Source organism: Elephas maximus, chromosome 16, assembly GCF_024166365.1.
Source record: "Elephas maximus indicus isolate mEleMax1 chromosome 16, mEleMax1 primary haplotype, whole genome shotgun sequence".
Taxonomy (NCBI): Eukaryota; Metazoa; Chordata; class Mammalia; order Proboscidea; family Elephantidae; genus Elephas; species Elephas maximus.
In genome coordinates, this window is record NC_064834.1 from 32,963,207 (window position 1) to 32,979,494 (window position 16,288).

The following is a 16,288-nucleotide window of genomic DNA, read 5'->3' on the forward strand; positions in this document are numbered from 1 at the left end:
TGATCAAATTATATTTGCCGTTTCTTTTTCCTTATTTTTCATCCCACCTAAATTCTCTTAAACATGCACTCGCATGGAAATATACACGTTTATAAGGAGGAAAATTTATAGGGTCAGAATACATAAAAGTCTTTATAATTCTACTGACATGAAGTTATACGGTACAATAATTTTTTTCACCAAGTCCTATGCCCCCATTTTTCCAAATTTTTTATCTTCTGACTTACTGGTTAATTTCAAAATTATTGATACTTTTAAAAAGACTTTCCTTGGCCTTCATGATACCTCACCCTCCTTTATCTCCTTTTCTGGTCTGACCATCATCATTAGGTTTTATTATGTTCTCTTCCTGCACTAATCCACTCGCTAGCCCTACCCAGAATTTTAGTTCTCAATCCCCTACTCACTGCTTTTGCATATGTTAACAAAGCTGTACACATTGCCTCTTTGCACCTCTTATATGTATTATCTCCTCGAATCTATTTCCTAATACCCTAGTCCTGCATTTCTCAAAAAATACATATGTTTTTATTTTTTGTATTTTTAGTGATTGGAACAAAATATTTCTAAAACCACAGCTTCCAGAAGAACCACTTTTTTTGCCCGTCTTGTACCTCTCCTCAAATTTGTCCTTGGCCTCTCTCCAGGCCTTGCATTTAATAGCAAGGTCTCCAAAGACATCCTTGTTTATGACAGTTTTGTACAAGGGGATATGCACACAGCACCTCGTGGACATAAGGTGATTATAGTTATAAGCTTTCACAAACAACTTGATCTTCAGCTTTTTGGTGTTTTTCTTCTTGCTCGTGGCAGCGGTCATTTTGTGGCAATAGTGGTTGATTCCAGCCACCAGAGTATGCCTGTAGAGGCAGTCTAAGATGCCATCATCAATGTTCTTCACAATGACAGCTTTGCATCCAGAGTAGCCTCTGGCCAGGACCAGCACCACTTTCCCAGTTTTCATGAACTTGCCTGTTTCAACCCTGTCCACATCTGAAAAATTAAGCATTCCAAAATTGAATTCTGAGAACCACATTAGAATTCTCCCCCATCCTTTATTCATCATTAGGTCTTGTTAGCACTCCCTTTAAATTCAAGCTCAGCTATCTAATTTCTATTAATACTAGCCTAGTACTAGCTCTTCCTAACCACATGCTCAATAATTTAATCTCCTATTAGTAACCTCCCTTCTTCCTCCAACGCTGTCATACATAAAAATAAATCGTTTTCCTAAAATGCTGTAATTATCATGTCACTATTCTGACTTATAGTAATCACAGCATTTTAGAAAAACTTGATTTATTTTTATGTATGACAGGATTTGATGAAGAAATGATACAATTATCATAGTTAAGAGAGCCCTGATTGCACAGTGGTTAAGTACTACAGCTGTTAACCAAAAGGTCAGTTGGAATCCACCAGCTGCTCCTTGGAAACTCTATGGGGCAGTTCTACTCTGTCCTATACAGTTGTATGAGTCAGAATTGACTCAACAGCAGTGGGTTTGGTTTTTGAGTTTTATTCTTCCTTAAAGCCTATAGCAAATTTTCACTGGCAAGTGAATTAAATCTAAGCTATTCTATCTTCAAGTTATGCCAAAAGCTGGGCATATCTTATCTGTCCAAACTTAACTGCTAATCTGCTTCAGCATATTTCAGGCAGCATGATGAATGGGATGATTCAAGCTATCTATCTGAATGACTCTAGTCTATTCCCAAAATATGAGATGCGGGGTCAGATAAATTGTTTGCAAACCAACTTGAGTTCAAAGTTCATTATTATTTGTCTTTTTGGAACAGCAGGGATAAACCCTTAAGATGCCATGTTTATTTCTTTCTGCACAATTCTACCTATATTTCAACCCCCATAGCATTAGCAAAGCATTCCCCATTTATGAAAAACCACAATATTTGTTGCCTTTATCTTATAACACTACAATATTATCTTATATTGCTTTATTGTCTGTTGTTAACAATCAGTTTCTCTAAAATAATGACAAGCCCCTTGAGAAAAGGAATCTGGCTTTAAAATTCACTTCTAGGGAGGGGCCAAGATGGCGGACTAGGTGGACGCTACCGCAGATCCCTCTTGCAACAAAGACTCGGAAAAACAAGTGAATCGATCACATACATAACAATCTACGAACTCTGAACAACAAACACAGATTTAGAGACGGAGAACAAACAAATACGGGGAGACAGCGATTGTTTTCAGAACCAGGAGCCAGTGTACCAGTCAGCGGATTTTCTGGAAAAACTAGTTTCCCAGTGATGGCTCGGAGACAGCAGTCCATATCAAACCACATAAAGAAGCAGACCATGACAGCTTCTCCAACCCCTCAAACAAAAGAATCAAAATCTTTCCCAAATGAAGATACAATCCTGGAGTTATCAGATACAGATATAAAAAAGTAATTTTTTTTTAAAGACATCACAAATGAAATAAGGCAAACTGCAGAAAAAGCCAAGGAACACACTGATAAAACTGTTAAAGAACTCAAAAAGTTTATTCAAGAACATAGTGGAAAAATTAATAAGCTGCAAGAATCCATAGAGAGACAGCATGTAGAAACCCAAAAGATTAACAATAAAATTACAGAATTAGACAACGCAATAGGAAGTCAGAGGAGCAGACTCGAACAATTAGAATGTAGACTGGGACATCTGGAGGACCAGGGAATCAACACCAACATAGCTGAAAAAAAATCAGATAAAAGAATTTAAAAAAATGAAGAAACCCTAAGAATCATGTGGGACTCTATCAAGAAGGATAACTTGTGAGTGATTGGAGTCCAAGAACAGGGAGGGGGGACAGAAAACACAGAGAAAATAGTTGAAGAACTCCTGACACAAAACTTCCCTGACATCATGAAAGACGAAAGGATATCTATCCAAGATGCTCATCAAACCCCATTTAAGATTGATCCAAAAAGAAAAACACCAAAACATATTATCATCAAACTTGCCAAAACCAAAGATAAAGAGAAAATTTTAAAAGCAGCCAGGGAGAAAAGAAAGGTTTCCTTCAAGGGAGAATCAATAAGAATAAGTTCAGACTACTCAGCAGAAACCATGCAGTCAAGAAGGGAATGGGACGACATATACAGAGCACTGAAGGAGAAAAACTACCAACCAAGGATCATATATCCAGCAAAACTCTCTCTGAAATATGAAGGTGAAATTAAGGTATTTACAGATAAACACAAGTTTAGAGAATTTGCAAAAACCAAACCAAGGCTACAAGAAATGCTAAAGGAGATTGTTTGGCCGGATGACCAATAATATCAGGTACCAGCACAATACAAGGTCACAAAACAGAACGTCCTGATATCAACTTAAATAGGGAAAGCACAAAAACAAATTAAAATTAATTCTAAAAAATAAATAAATAAATAAAATAATACACATAACAGGAAATCATGGAAGTCAATAGGTAAAAGATCACAATAATCAAAAAGAGGGACTAAATACAGGAGGCATTGAACTGCCAGATGGAGAGTGATACAAGGCGATATAGAATGATACAAGTTAGGTTTTTACTTAGAAAAATAGGGGTAAATAATAAGGTAACCACAAAAAGGAATATCAACTCCATAAGTCAAGATAAAAGCTAAGAAAAACGTAACGACTCAACTAACATAAAGTCAAACATTATGAAAATGAGGATCTCACAATTTACTAAGAAAAATGTCTCAGCACAAAAAAGTATGTGGAAAAATGAAATGGCCAACAACACACATGAAAAGGCATCAAAATGACAGCACTAAAAACTCATTTATCTATAATTACTCTGAATGTAAATGTACTAAATGCACCAATAAAGAGACAGAGAGTCACGGACTGGATAAAAAAACACGATCCATCTATATGCTGCCTACAAGAGACACACCTTAGACTTAGAGACACAAACAAACTAAAACTCAAAGGATGGAAAAAAATATATCAACCAAACAATAAGCAAAACAGAAGAGGAGTAGCAATATGAATTTCTGACAAAATAGACTTTAAAGTTAAATCCACCACAAAGGTTAAAGAAGGACACTATATAATGATAGAAGGGACAATTGATCAGGAAGACATAACCATATTAAATATTTATGCACCCAGTGACAGGGCTCCAAGATACATAAATCAAATTTTAACAGAATTGAAAAGTGAGATAGACACCTTCACAATTATAGTAGGAGACTTCAACACGCCACTTTTGGAGAAGGACAGGACATCCAGTAAGAAGCTCAATAGAGACACGGAAGACCTACTTACAACAATCAACCAACTTGACCTCATTGACTTGTACAGAACACTAGACCCAACTGCTGCAAAATATACTTTTTTTTCTAGTGCACATGGAACATTCTCTAGAATAGACCACATATTAGGTCATAAAACAAACCTTTGCAGAGTCCAAAACATCGAAATATTACAAAGCATCTTCTCAGACCACATGGCAATGAAACTAGAAATCAATAACAGAAAAACTAGGGAAAAGAAATCAAATACTTGGAAAATGAACAATACCCTCCTGAAAAAAGACTGGGTTATAGAAGACATCAAGGAGGGAATAAGGAAATTCATAGAATGCAACGAGAATGAAAATACTTCCTATCAAAACCTCTGGGACACAGCAAAAGCAGTGCTCAGAGGCCAATTTATATCGATAAATGCACACATACAAAAAGAAGAAAGAGCCAAAATCAGAGAACTGTCCCTACAACTTGAACAAATAGAAAGGGAGCAACAAAAGAACCCATCAGGCACCAGAAGAAAACAAATAATAAAAATTAGAGCTGAAGTAAATGAATTAGAGAACAGAAAAACAATTGAAAGAATTAACAAAGCCAAAAGCTGGTTCTTTGAAAAAATTAACAAAATTGATCAACCATTGGCTAGACTGACTAAAGAAATACAGGAAAGGAAACAAATAACCCAAATAAGAAACGAGAAGGACCACATCACAACAGAACCAAATGAAATTCAAAGAATCATTTCAGATTACTACGAAAAATTGTACTCTAACAAATTTGAAAACCTAGAAGAAATGGATGAATTCTTGGAAAAACACTACCTACCTAAACTAACACATTCAGAAGTAGAACAACTAAATAGACCCATAACAAAAAAAGAGATTGAAACGGTAATCAAAAAACTTCCAACAAAAAGAAGTCCTGGCCCGGACGGCTTAACTGCAGAGTTCTACCAAACCTTCAGAGAAGAGTTAACACCACTACTACTGAAGGTATTTCAAAGTATAGAAAAAGACGGAATACTACCCAACTCATTCTACGAAGCTACCATCTCCCTGATACCAAAACCAGGTAAAGACATTACAAAAAAAGAAAATTATAGACCTATATCCCTCATGAACATAGATGCAAAAATCCTCAACAAAATTCTAGCCAATAGAATCCAACAACACATCAAAAAAATAATTCACCCTGATCAAGTGGGATTTATACCAGGTATGCAAGGCTGGTTTATATTAGAAAAACCATTAATGTAATCCATCACATAAATAAAACAAAAGATAAAAACCACATGATCTTATCAATTGATGCAGAAAAGGCATTTGACAAAGTTCAACACCCATTTATGATAAAAACTCTTACCAAAATAGGAATTGAAGGAAAATTCCTCAACATAATAAAGGGCATCTATGCAAAGCCAACAGCCAATATCACTCTAAATGGAGAGAACTTGAAAGCATTTCCCTTGAGAACGGGAACCAGACAAGGATGACCTTTATCACCGCTCTTATTCAACATCGTACTTGAAGTCCTAGCCAGGGCAATTAGGCTAGACAAAGAAATAAAGCGTATCCGGATTGGCAAGGAGGAAGTAAAGCTATCACTATTTGCAGATGACATGATCGTATACACGGAAAACCCTAAGGAATCCTCCAGAAAACTACTGAAACTAATAGAAGAGTTTGGCAGAGTCTCAGGTTATAAAATAAACATACAAAAATCACTTGGGTTCCTCTACATCAACAAAAAGAACATCAAAGAGGAAATAACCAAATCAATACCATTCACAGTAGCCCCCAAGAAGATAAAATACTTAGGAATAAATCTTACCAAGGATGTAAAAGGCCTATACAAAGAAAACTACAAAGCTCTACTACAAGAAATTCAAAAGGACATACTTAAGTGGAAAAATATACCTTGCTCATGGATAGGAAGACTTAACATAGTAAAAATGTCTATTCTACCAAAAGCCATCTATATATATAACACACTTCCGATCCAAATTCCAATGTCATATTTTAAGGGGATAGAGAAACAAATCACCAATTTCATCTGGAAGGGAAAGAAGCCTCGGATAAGCAAAGCATTACTGAAAAAGAAGAAGAAAGTGGGAGGCCTCACTCTACCTGATTTCAGAAGCTATTATACAGCCACAGTAGTCAAAACAGCCTGGTACTGGTACAACAGGCACATAGACCAATGGAACAGAATTGAGAATCCAGATACAAATCCATCCATGTATGAGCAGCTGATATTTGACAAAGGACCAGTGTCAGTTAATTGGGGAAAAGATAGTCTTTTTAACAAATGGTGCTGGCATAACTGGATATCCATTTGCAAAAAAATGAAACAGGACCCATACCTCACACCATGCACAAAAACTAACTCCAAGTGGATCAAAGACCTAAACATAAAGACTAAAACGATAAAGATCATGGAAGAAAAAATTGGGACAACCCTAGGAGCCCTAATACAGGGCATAAACAGAATACAAAACATTACCAAAAATGATGAAGAGAAACCAGATAACTGGGAGCTCCTAAAAATCAAACACCTATGCTCATCTAAAGACTTCACCAAATGAGTAAAAAGACCACCTACAGACTGGGAAAGAATTTTCAGCTATGACATCTCAGACCAGCGCCTGATCTCTAAAATCTACATGATTCTGTCAAAACTCAACCACAAAAAGACAAACAACCCAATCAAGAAGTGGGCAAAGGATATGAACACACATTTCACTAAAGAAGATATTCAGGCAGCCAACAGATACATGAGAAAATGCTCCCGATCATTAGCCATTAGAGAAATGCAAATTAAAACTACAATGAGATTCCATCTCACACCAACTAGGCTGGCATTAATCCAAAAAACACAAAATAATAAATGTTGGAGAGGCTGCGGAGAGATTGGAACTCTCATACACTGCTGGTGGGAATGTAAAATGGTACAAGCACTTTGGAAATCCATCTGGCGTTATCTTAAACAGTTAGAAATAGAACTACCATACAACCCAGAAATCCCACTCCTCGGAATATACCCTAGAGAAATAAGAGCCTTCACACAAACAGATATATGCACACCCACGTTTATTGCAGCTCTGTTTACAATAGCAAAAAGCTGGAAGCAACCAAGGTGTTCGTCAACGGATGAATGGGTAAATAAATTGTGGTATATTCACACAATGGAATACTACGCATCGATAAAGAACAGTGACGAATCTGTGAAACATTTCATACATGGAGGAATCTGGAAGGCATTATGCTGAGCGAAATGAGTCAGAGGCAAAAGGACAAATATCATATAAGACCACTATTATAAGATCTTGAGAAATAGTAAAAACTGAGAAGAACACATACTTTTTGTGGTTACGAAGGGGGGAGGGAGAGAGGGAGGGAGGGAGAGGGTTTTTTATTGATCAATCAGTAGATAAGAACTGCTTTGGGTGAAGGGAAACACAACACTGAATACATGGAAGGTCAGCCCAATTGGACTGGACTAAAAGGAAAGAGCTTTCCGGGATAAAATGAAAGCTTCAAAGGTCAGTGGAGCAGGGGCGGGGGTCTGGGGAACATGGTTTGAGGGAACTTCTAAGTCAATTGGCAAAATAATTCTATTATGAAAACGTTCTGCATCCCACTTTGTAATGTGGCGTCTGGGGTCTTAAATGCTAACAAGCGGCCACCTAAGATGCATCAATTGGTCTCAACCCACCTGGAGCAAAGGAAAATGAAGAACACCATGGTCACACGACAACTAAGAACCCAAGAGACAGAAAGGGCCACATGAACCAGAGACCTACATCATCCTGAGACCAGAAGAACTAGTTGGTACCCGGCCACAATCGATGACTGCCCTGTCAGGGAGTACAACAGAGAACCCCTGAGGGAGCAGGAGATCAGTGGGATGCAGACCCCAAATTCTCATAAAAAGACCATACTTAATGGTCTGACTGCGACTAGAGGAATCCCGGCGGCAATGCTCCCCAGACCTTCTGTTGGCACAGAACGGGAACCATCCCCGAAGACAACTCATCAGACATGAAAGGGACTGGTTAGCGGGGGGGAGAGAGATGCTGATGAAGAGTGAGCTAATTAAATCAGGTGGACACTTGAGAGTGTGTTGGCAACTCTTGACTGGAGGGGGGATGGGAAGATAGAGAGAGAGGGAAGCTGGCAAAATTGGCACGAAACGAGAGACTGAAAGGGCTGACTCAATAGGGGGAGAGCAAGTGGGAGAAGGGAGTAAGATGTATGTAAACTTACATGTGACAGACTGATTGGATTTGTAAATGTTCACTTGAAGCTTAATAAAAGTTAATCAAAAAAAAAAAAATTCACTTCTATGCCCAGGGTTGACCAAGTGGCAGAGGATTAGAAAACTGTGATCAGTTGATCTGACTGTCCTTTTCCTTAGGTCTGCTATTCACCATTACACTGACAAGAAAAGCTTTCTATTAAAAAAGATATCTTGCCCTTACCACCAATGTTTCCGTATAGGTCTGTGGTTAAAGGCTTTCAGATGCTGCTGTAATTGGAGCCCTGAACTCTCTAATCCGAAGTCCCTAGAAATTAGCATCTTCCCAAATTCTCACTTAAAAAAGGCATTCATTTAATAACTATAAAAACATATAAAATCATCTAAAAGAGTTGAACCTTCTTGGAAAAATCTAGCCTATAATGCACCGTCTTAGTTATCTAGTCCTGCTATAACAGAAATACCACAAGCGGATGGCTTTAACCAAGATAAATTTATTCTCTCACAGTCTAGGAGGCTAGAAGTCTCAATTCAGAGTGCCAGCTCCAGGGGAAGGCTTTCTCTCTCCGTCAGCTCTGGGGGAAGGTCCTTGTCAACAATCTTCCCTGGTTGAGGAGCTTCTCAGTGCAGGGACCCAGGTCCAAAGAACACACTATTCTCCTGGCTCTTGTTTCTTGGTGGTATAAGTTCCCCTGTCTCTCTGCTTGCTTCTCTCATTTATATCTCAAAAGAGATTGACTTAAAATACAAGCTAATCTTGTAGATTGAGTCCTGCCTCATTAACATCATAGAGGTAGGATTGACAAAAAAAGTAGGAAAATCACATCAGATGACAAAATGGCAGACAGTCACACAATACTGGGAGTTATGGGCTAGCCAAGTTTACACATATTTTGGTGGGATACAATTCAATCCGTAAAGTTCGACCCTTCGGCCCCCCAAAACTCATGTTCTTGCCACATGTAAAACACATTCACCCTATCATATCATAGCAAAAGTCTTAAATCGACTCTAAGTCCCAAAATCCAAAAATTCCTCTTCATCTGTGAAACCTAGAATACAAGTTACCTGCTTGCAAAGTACAGTGGTGGAACAGGCACATGCTAGACATTTCCATTACAAATGAGAAAAAACTAGAGAGAAAGAAGGGTTAATAGACACCAAGCAAGTCAGCAGAACACTTTACATTTGGCCTCAAGGCTTGAAAATAACCCTCTGCTCGCTGAGACCATTTATACAAAGGCCTTGCCCTCCAGACTCTAGATATTGGCCATACTCTCCAGATTCTGAGTGGAGGCCCCTCCACTCTGGACTTCAGCTCTGCCTTCCAGGCTCACCAGAACAGCAACTCTACCCTTGAATTTGGACAGCCCCATTCTCCGAGTCCCCTGAGTGGGTACTCCACCCTTTTAGACCCCAGAAGTCATGTCCCTACCCTTTGAGACTGAGACAGCTCTACTTCCTGTGTTCCTTGTCTTTTCAACTTCTGCTTCCTGGCTCCTTGGCCTTTCAGCCCTTTCAGCCTCACCACCTGCATCTGCCTTGCTGGGGCAAGTGTTCCAAAGCTCTTTACCTTCACCAATAAGTGCCTGGAGGCACCCTATTCCACCAGTAAGCTTCTGCTGGAAGGCACTCAGCTCTCTTGCTCTCTGGGTTGGCAAGCCTGGCTCCACTGGTAAGTGCCCAGGGCACCTCACTCTGCCAGGAAGCCCCTTACACAAAGGCAGTCAGCTCTCTCGCTCTGTGGGTCGACTCCAGCCCTGTCTCTTACTGGTCTCCTGGTTCTGCTGGTACTGTTTCTCTTGCTGCCATTTCCGTGATGCTCCTTCTCACCATCTGCACCATTTCCAATATAACAGCTCTCCTCATTTCCTTCTGAGTATTCATCAGGATTGTCTTTGATGTTCATAATTCCACCAATGGTTTCTTTGAGATAATCTAGGTTTTTACTATTAGATACTTTAAAACTCTTCTAGCTTCTATTCATCCACAGTTTCAAAACTGCTTCCACATTTTAGATATCTATTAGAACAGCACCCCACTCCCAATATGAAATTCGGTCTTAGTTATCTAGTGCTGCTGTAACAGATATACCACAAGTGGACGGCTTTAACAAAGAGAAATTTATTCTTTCACAGTCTTGGAGGCTAGAAGTCCCAATTCAGGGTTCTAGCTCCAGGGGAAGGCTTTCTCTCTCTGTAGGCTCTGGGAGAAGGTCCTTGTCATCAGTCTTTCCCAGTCAAGGAGTTCCTCAGCACAGGAACCCTGGGTTCAAAGGACAGACTATTCCCCTGGCTCTTTTTTCTTGGTGGCATGAGGTCCCCTGTCTCTCTGTTTGCTTCTCTCTTTTATATCTCAAAAGAGAGTGACTTAAAACACAAGCTAATCTTGCAGATTGAGTCCTGCCTCATTAATATAACTCCCTTTAATCCTGCCTCAGTAACATCGTAGAGGTAGAATTTACAACACATAGAAAAATCACATCAGATGACAAAATGGCAATCACACAATACTGGACTTAGCCAATGTGGGATACACAATACACAATACATGGCTTAGCCAATGTGGGATACAATTCAATCTATAACATGCACTATGTTATCATTCCCTGGTGAGAGAAATAATTATTAGTCTTGCATTCATATATAAATAACTAGGTTTTACCAGCTTGATGTCAGTTCTTTAAGTAAAACATTCTTACGAAGCCAACTCATGTATCACTGTCAGATTTGTAATAAATTAGATTAAAAAGTAAATTTTAAAAAAGCATACGCCCATTTTCATGTATGCTTTCAGTTATAAGAACATTGCACATTGCTATGTAACATCTTTTTTTTTCCTCAGTTCGAAGGAAAGCCATGCATAAAAGTGATGCTTAGATACTTAAAGTTTTTCACAAATGAAGACAGATAAAAGGAATCAGTGATTAACTAACATTGCATATAATTTCCTGTCCAAACTACTAATTTTATTTCAAATTTAATATCCTTAACTAATCACCGAAGTAGTATGTTTTAATGGTTGACTACATCACAACATGCAATGTACTTGATTGCAAATGCATAATTTACTGTTTGAACCATGATGTACTTAATTCACTGAACCAAATAGTGAAATGGTTTAATTTCTGTACATTTTACAAAATGGAGCCACAAACCTTATTGATCAAACAGCACACCTTATCAGCTCAGTTTTATGTGCATTGCTGAATGAACCCTATACTTTACAATGATAGCTTTTATATGTTTCTGGAATTTAGCTGCAAATTTTTCTAGGCAAAAGAAATGCCTTATTGTGTTGCACTTAAAAAGCACGGTGAGTCTTTATCACATGCTTTAATGGTAAAGGTACATTCTCAATAATTTCTATATTTGCTTAAAAGATGTTAAACTATGGTAACGATAATGTAATCCAAATTAAATTATAGGCATGAATGAATTCCAAGAATTCAGTAGTAAAATGTTAGGAGATGTAAGGGTCTAACTACATCTCTAACTGAAATGATGAGATGAGTTAGGTGCTGTCTAATGTAGTTATCTGGCTATTTGTGGGGTGGGGGAAGGAATGTCTTGCTAAATAATTGGTTTTGCTGAATTTTAATTAAAGTAGCACACTTTCTCTCCCTTTTCCCTTTCCACTGCATTTCCTCCCTTACTTCCCTCCTTTTTTCACTCCATCTATTTCTGTTTCTCATTTAGACTTCTGTCTATAAGTAATTGAAACTTCATGGTGGTTGAAAATTAAACAGCCCTCCTTGTCCCTGATATTTATCTGCCTTATTAGATAAAATTTCATCACTCCCCTACAACCCCTTCTTTTCTAACTAGGTATCATTTGGCAAATATTCATGTGTATTTCCATGACTTTCTCTCAACTCCCACACTGAATTTTGAGACTACATTATATATTTATCGTGAATTATGATCATGTCCACTGGTCTTGTGACTTCATTATAGAGAAAATATTGATTTCTCAATAGATTCATTTTAGCCAGATTTAACAATGTATTTTAGAGATAAGTTCAGCGTGATGGTAAATTTTGGCTACAATAGTTACTGTACTATATATCTCCACCTAGCTCTGTATTGGCAACCCTGGTGGCATAGTAGTTAAGTGCTACCACTGCTAACCAAAGAGTCGGCAATTCGATCCGCCAGGCGCTCCTTGGAAACTCTATGGGGCAGTTCTACTCTGTCCTATAGGGTCACTATGAGTTGGAATTGACTCGACGACACCAGGTTTAGTTTGGTTTTGGTTTAGCTATGTATTTGTTAATTTCGTAGGTGAAAAGTTGGAAATTGTTTCTGTTTCTACTCCTGCTCACAGCCAAATTAACCAGCATGTTTCCAATCCATTTCCCCACCCTGGCTGTTTTTTTTTTTTTTTTTTTTAGTAGATCGCCAGGCCTTTCTTCCCACGTACCTTCGTGTGTACGCAAACCTCCAATCTTTAGCTTGGAGGCGGAACACGCTAATCATTTGCACCACCCGGGGACTCCCTCAATCCATTTTTAGTCACAATAAAATATAACTTTTTACAGATGTTAATGAACATGATACATACTATGGAGATAAACATTCAGCAAAGGGAAAACCTTTAACACTTTGCACTAGGAGATAACAAATAATTTTAAATTTTATTCTGTGTTCTATCATCAGCAGATAATTATCTTAGCATTATTTTCCTAAGAACTGTGATTGACTTTTGATAATATAACCATAAAAATATATTTGTTGTATTTTTTGACCAAAAATAAAAATTTGACAGAGGAGAAGGGGAAGTCTGTTCTCTCAGTTTTGTTATCGAGCAGTTGCATAACATCAATATATTATATATCTGTGATCATATGTGTAAAAGATTATATCTTGTCTGATTATGAGTTCCAGGAAGGCAGAAAATTGTCTGTTCATCAATATAATGCCTTCAATGTCTGGAAAAGTACCTGGCTCATAGTGGGCTCTCAAATATTTGTTGAATAATTATTGAGTTTTTCTTACATGGCTTTTTTAAGCCTCAGTGTCCTGTCTTTAAAGTGACAATTAGACTAAATAGTATCATTCATTCTTAAATTTGACTGACTTAATAATAAAAATGTATTTCTAAATTACACTTATCCAGTGGAGTTCACAAAAATATTTGACATTGATTTTAAAAATCATTATTTAGAAAGTATTTTACCTTATATAAAGTCAGCAGCATGTAGTTCTAGATTTACTCTCCTGACATTTGCATATATTTTCTAGTAAAATAAAATTTGCTTACATTTTATTATCATGTTGAAAAAAAAACACAAAAATCTACACTTAGGAAAAATATATATTACAACTGATAATTTAAAGCCATATGTCAGATATATTACAATCAAATTAGTCCTCTGGGGATGTGAATAACATTTGTGATTTTCACCAATAATGCAATTATACCAATAATGCTTTTAAGAAATAAGGTGTAAAGGATTGATTAAAGTGTGGGTCAAATAATTATTCCCAATGTAATATTCTAGACTCCACAATGTTACTACTGAGAGAAAATGAATGCCCACTTGTATGAATTAATTATTGCATTATATTTGGTAAATGGCTTAGCTATAGGGAAAAATATTTTGGATGGATTTCTAATGAAAGAGAAAAAGTTATAAAACCATGTGAATCATGTTATGAGACTCAATATTTTATAACTTTGAAAAGCTGATGTAAATAAAAATTAGATATTTTAAAAGAAAGCAAGAAGTAGGTGAATTTTTTTTTTTTGTAACATAAGATTATATCTAGACCAAAGAAATACAGCAGGTATTGAGTTTTTGAACTCAGGAATGTTCAGACATGCTAATGGTTTTTGTGTGCACCTTCTTTTGTTGTAGGGTATAGCATGCTGCCCAACAAAATCCATCTCTGTCAGGACCTGAAAGTGCTGGGTATTGCACTGATAACTCTTTGTAAAAGGCTCACCAATCACAGGAGAGGAAAAGCTACCAAACTTTTTTTTGTGGAAAAAAATTATTTGGGAGTTTTCAGAAATACACAGTGAAATAAATGACTAAGGAAGTATGAATAATTTAAAAATTAGTTATCTGTGGATTTTGGTTATTATTGCTGTTCAAAATTATTGTTTTGAGCAATTCCCTGTTCCCTTTGATGTTGCTTTTTTCAGTAAATATGAGCAGAAATGTATCATCTTTTTGGGCAAAAACTTTAAGAAGCAGCACCAAGTTTTCCTCTGCTTCGACAAAAAAAGTCTGGTAGATAGGCCTTCATTAGAATGGGTTCTTGAGTAGTTTCAGTGAGCAATTTCTCCCCACTCACTGCAATTGGACTTAACATGTGTGATAAATCAGCCTTATTTTGTTAAGCCATTAAGATGTGAAGATTGTTTCTTACTGTGTCATAACCTAGTTTATCCTGACTAATAAAAGATGATATATATGTACATGTATATATATATTAATCAGAGTTAGATTTTAACAGGAAGTATGAAAGCAATCTTATCCCTGGACGTTTATCCCAAAGAAATGAAAGCCTATGTTCACATCAAGACATATACACGAATATTCACAGCAACTTTATTTGTAGAGCCAAAAACTGGAAACAGATTAGATGTCCTTCAACAAGTAAATGGTTAAAACAAACCTGGGTACCTACCTACCACGACTTAACATGCAATAAAAAGAATACCCAGGACTTGGATGGATCTCTGGGAAATTATGTTAAATGAAAAAGGCCAGTCCCAAAGGTTACATAGTATATGAATCCATTTATATAGCATTTTTTAAATGGCAAAATTATAGAAATGGAAAAACAGAACAAATTTTTGACTCCCAGGGGTTAGGAATACAGGGTGGGCCAGGGGGACTTGGTGAGGTAAGGAGTGGGGAGAGCCATGATTGTGGTTATAGTAGGGCAACACTAATATCCTTGTAGTGATTGAACTGTTCAGGATCTTGACTGTGGTGGTGCATACATGACCTACACATGTAATATAATTGTAAAGAGCTAAACACACACACACACAAATAAAAGTGGGGAAAGCTGAACAAGATGTGTGGATTGTGTCAATGTTAATATCCTGATTGTGATATTATACTATACTTTATGCAAGTTATCATTGGGGTTATTCAAGATTTCCTTATATCCCTACAACTGAATGTAAATCTTCAACTATCTCAATATAAATTTCAGTGAAAAATAAGCTCATTTCAAACATTCTCAATATGGCCTAATTGGCACTGTTTACTTGAAACGTTGAGAACTTAATGGTATTTCTGATATGCATAGAAAATAAACAGATCATGCAGTGGAGTATTACTAAGGATTCACTTGATTTTTAAGGTCTGTTTTTATATTACCATTTACTTCTTTATAAGTATCTGATTAATTTTTAGAACTATTATTATGGTTTTGTCTAGGCAGAATAAAAAAGAGAAAAATTACTTCTTGAAAATTCCATATTAATTTTTTAGATGCTAGAGATGTCATAGCAAACTATGTTACATATGCATGCACCAGTGGAATCTTTGGGTAAATCAGTAAGAAAACAAACGGATTTGTTGAGATCATGTGCAGGATCTTATGTTTCAAGAATTTTAAAGAGATTCAAATACAAATTAGAAATTTATTTTCCCTAAAATTAGTATTTCCTCTTAAATTATGATTAGATATACTAGAATAAATGTGATATATCAAGATCATGATCCCTCTGTAATTTTCTACTGGCAGATAATTTATATGATACATATACAATTATAAATTAATATATCAATGATTTTTTTCCCAAAGGTAAAATATATTTAGG

The 16,288-nt window shown here is 36.8% G+C and overlaps 1 pseudogene; it reads right to left on the reverse strand.

Moving 5' to 3' along the window:
- Window positions 1-566: 566 nt before the first annotated feature.
- LOC126059359 (60S ribosomal protein L27-like) lies at window positions 567-967 on the reverse strand (annotated as a pseudogene).
- Between the last annotated feature and the right edge of the window lie 15,321 nt (window positions 968-16,288).